We start from the raw sequence: 4,495 nt of genomic DNA on the forward strand, positions 1-4,495 counted from the left end.
ATATCATCAGTCTATTTTGCTCAGGTTTTATAATTTATTACATCATAAATAAATCACTACTCAATGGATTGCATGGTTGTCACATATGAAAAATATATTTTTTAAAGATTTATTTGACAGAGAGATCACAAGTAGGCAGAGAGGCAGGCAGAGAGAAGGGGAAGCAGGCTCCCTGCTGATCAGAGAGCCTGTTGCAGGGCTCCATCCCAGGATCCTGAGATCATGACCTGAGCTGAAGGCAGAGGCTTAACCCACTGAGCCACCCAGTTGCCCCCATTTTTTTTTTAAAGATTTTATTTATTTATTTGACAGAAATCACAAGTAGGCAGAGAGGCAGGCAGAGAGAGAGGAGGAAGCAGGCTCCCTGCTGAGCAGAAAGCCCGATGTGGGGCTTGAACCCAGGACCTGGGATCATGACCTGAGCTGAAGGCAGCGGCTTAACCCACTGAGCCACCCAGGCGCCCCCAGTTGCCCCCATTTTTATAATGATGTAACAGTAATGTACCTTGTGCTACCTTAAAATTACTTGTTTTGAATTCTTTTCCTTAGGACCATATCTCTATGTTGAATTCTACAGATAATACGTTAGCCTAAAATTTCCTGTAGTACTTTTTAAGTAATATGATTCAGATGATATTAGAAAAAAAGATTCTGGGGTCGCCTGGGTGGCTCAGTCATTGAGCGTCTGCCTTCTGCTTGGGTCATGATCCTAGAGTCCTGGGATCGAGGCCCGCAATGGGCTCCCTGCTCTGCGGGAGGCCTGATTCTCCCTCTCCCATTCCTCCTGCCTGTGTTCCCTCTCTGTGTCTCTGTCAAATAAATAAATCTTTAAAAAAAAAAAAAAAGATTCTGTGGTTAAACCAGCTTATAAATGGTGGCATATTTCAATGACTTTTTGAAGCAATAAGTTCATTTTATTTTATCAGGGCTATAATAAATATTTTAGTAAAGGAATTTCTCGAAACTTTAACCCCTCATATGCCAGACTTACTTGACCATGAATCCCTTCTTATAATGCCTATTAATATCTTTTGCATGTGAACTATTTTTGTAAATGCTGCTCTAGCTACAAAAAATAACCACAGAGGTGGAAACTCTAGACATTATAGCTGGAGGCCAACTGAGTTTATGAAAGGGCAAGTTGCTTTCTCTAAACCAATCCCATTCTTTTTCTACAGATAGGACCTTGTCCTCTTAAAAAAGGGACTTGTCCTCTTAAAAAAGGGAAATTCCTCTGTGTAACAATCTTCCTTCACAGTCTCTTCTTACTCTTCCCTCTACCCCAATTCTTAGTTCAACTTAATGAGATATTAAAAACAAACACAAAAACAAAACAGGTTTGTGAAATCTTAAAGGCCTGGTAATGAAATAAATGTCTTTATCATTGATATAGTTACGCCATAAATAAAGTTCTAGAATTGGAGATTCTTTTCTAAGATGAATTTTATAACAAATACAAGAATAAAGATTGTCAAGTGGGCCATTATGTCATTACTTTGTCTCTACTTCTAATAGTGTTTTACTTATTCTCAAAAGAAAAGTTAGAAATTAAGTGTATTTTTATGTAGCTTTTTTTTCATATTTGAATTACCCTTCTGAAATTACATAATGCATTTCCTGCAAAACAGGAAATTATAGCAAATATACATATAATCTAACTTCCTGGGGCACCTCGGTGGCGCAGTTAAGCCTCTGCCTTAGGTTCAGGTCATGATCCCAGTGTCCTGGGATCAAGCCCCATGTCCCTTCGGGCTCCCTTCTCACTGTGGAATCTGCTTATCTCTTTCCTTCTGTCCCTTGCTTGTGTTCTCTCTCAAATAAATAAAATCTTTAAAAAAAAGAAAATCTGACTTCCTAAACTAAACCTAATGAGTACTTTTGTAGCTTTTTGTTTAAATGTACATTTTTATGTTTGTATATTTGTATGTTTATACATGGGTTTTTTTCTTGGTTGTGAATATTTATATATTTAAACAGGGTCACTGTATGGACATCAGTCTGCAACTTTCCTGCAACATACATAATGGACATCTTTCCAGGTACATATAAATCTAACTTACTCATTTCAGTGTTAGTAGCTGCAGAATACTACATATGGAGAGGTATTAAATGTTCAAGTTGTTTCTCTGTTGATGAACATTCATGTTATTTTGCCTTCTTTGCTGTTTCAAACAATTGTCAATAAATACTATTAAACATAAATACTTGTATAGATATGTTTTTATTTCTGTAAGATAGATTCTCACATCAGGTTTGTGGAACAAAAATAGTGTATTTTTGAAGAAGATTTATTCATTTGAGAGAGAGAGAGAAGGGAAGGGGCAGAGGGAGAGAGAATCCTCCTCAAGCAGACTCCCCACTGAACCAGGAGCCTGATGTGGGCCTCATCCCAGCACCCTGAGGTCATGACTTGAGCCAAAATCAAGAGTGGGATATTTAACTGACTGAGCCACCCAGACACCCTTTTATTTATTGTTTTATTGTAATAGTAACATTACTTTCCAGATAAAGCACATTCAGTCCCATCAACAGTGTTTGAGATGCACATTCTCCTACAATTTAATAGTACTTGGTGCTCTTTGTCAATCTAATGAGAAATATGCCATTGCTTTAATCTGAATTTATTTAAATATTGGGTAGACTGAGCATGCTTTCATTTGCTTATTGGCCATCTGAATTTTTTGTAAATTACCTGTCAATAGTGTACAATTTCTAGTATTTTTCATTAATTTTTAGAATTATTTTGTGTTTATGGGTATTTATCATATAGGTTACAAAAACAATTTCTAGTCTATCTAGTATTTTAATATACCCTTTGTTTTGTACTTTTATAGAATCAAATATAATCTCCATAGAATGTTTCCTATATAAGATTATTCACATTTTCCTAAACATTTTTTTTTGTATTTTAAGTCTTTTTTAGCTAAATTTTCCCACCAACTTTTTGTATTGAAGATTTCTAAAAATCACAGGAAAGCTAAAATAATAGTGAAACATCCATCACATCCAAGACTGACTTAGTTAACATCTGACACATTTTATTTTTATTAACATTTCACTCCTAAATACTTCATGCATAACCTAAAAATGAGATTGTCTTAATTTTAATAGCATGGCATTAGAAAATTAAAAATAATTCCATAATTTCCCAAAGTATCTCAAAAACTGGCTTAGGGACACCTGGGTAGCTCAGTTGGTTAACCATCCGCCTTCTGCTCAGGTCATAATCCCAGGGTCCTGGAACCCAGTCCCACATTGGGCTCCCTGCTCAATAGGGAGCCTGCTTTTCCATCTGCCTGCTACTCCCCCTGCTTGTGCTCTCTCTCTCATTCTCTCTCTGACAAATAGATCTTTAGAAAAAAAAAGATCCAGCAGGGGCCACTGTGCAGACCAGACTTTGCTCCCTTGTGCGTCTTGCTCTACTTCTCTGCAGCCATGTCTAACAAACCCGATAATAGCTGAGATTGAGAAATTCAGTAAGTTGAAATTGGAAGAAGACAAAAATACAAGAGAATAATCCACTACCTTCAAAAGAAATGACTGAACAGGAGAAGCAAGCAGGTGAATTGTAATGAGGCATTGCCACTAATACGCACTGTATATTCCACAAGCATTACCTTTTTTACTTCTTTTAGCTGTTCAACTTTGAAAGATACACAGAGGTTGGATCAAGTTTAAATGACTGTGCTGCCCCTTTTCACATCAAAGAACTACTGACAATGAAGGTGCCTGCCTCTCCCATCTGCCAGTCCAGTCCAGCTGTCAGGGAGGAAAAATAACTTGCATGTTAATGTAGGAAGAAGCTGGGTGGGATGACAGTGAAATCTAGAGTTAAAACAAAGCCGGTCCATGGTGTCCTGTAAGCTGTAAAATCCAATTTAATCAGAGTGCCAATTTTTTTTTGTTCAAATGATTTTAATTATTGGAATGCACAATTTTTTAAATATGCAATAAAATTTTTAAAACCTTTAAAAAACTTGGCTTATAAAATGTTTTTCTAAATAATAATCTGACCAAGGCTCTCATCTTATAATCTCTTAACTGAGAACAGTCACCACCACTTTTTTTGTAACATTTTTGATACTCCCATTTTTAGAATCTAGCCTTGTTAGAATGTCAGACTTTTAGGAATTGTCTGTTTCCTTATGAATAAATACATAAGTAGTAGTTTTGGTAATAATATGATGATATGTACTTACTATAGCAAAAGGTATACTATGCATAACATAAAGCATTAAATATGTCATTACATAAGTAAAATACATTGTCCTGGTATTGCTATTGGTATTGCTGAATTTGTTCACCAATTAAGGTAGTTACTAGACTTTTCCATTATAAACATAAATTTTTAACTTTCTAATTAGTATGCAATGAGTGGGATGGATAAACTCTTCTGAATAGTTCGAAAAATTTGACAAGGCAGGGGCGCCTGCGTGGCTCAGTGGGTTAAGCCTCTGCTTTCGGCTCAGGTCATGGTCTCAGGGTTCTGGGATCG

The 4,495-nt window shown here is 36.3% G+C and overlaps 1 long non-coding RNA gene across 1 annotated transcript; it reads left to right on the forward strand.

The window, feature by feature from the left end:
• Positions 1-357: 357 nt before the first annotated feature.
• Positions 358-3,968, forward strand: LOC125088474 (uncharacterized). Its single transcript, XR_007123710.1, has 2 exons — positions 358-2,039; positions 3,636-3,968. It is a non-coding gene; the product is annotated as an uncharacterized LOC125088474 (long non-coding RNA).
• Positions 3,969-4,495: the final 527 nt, after the last annotated feature.

This window comes from Lutra lutra, chromosome 17 (assembly GCF_902655055.1).
Source record: "Lutra lutra chromosome 17, mLutLut1.2, whole genome shotgun sequence".
In the NCBI taxonomy this organism is placed as follows: domain Eukaryota; kingdom Metazoa; phylum Chordata; class Mammalia; order Carnivora; family Mustelidae; genus Lutra; species Lutra lutra.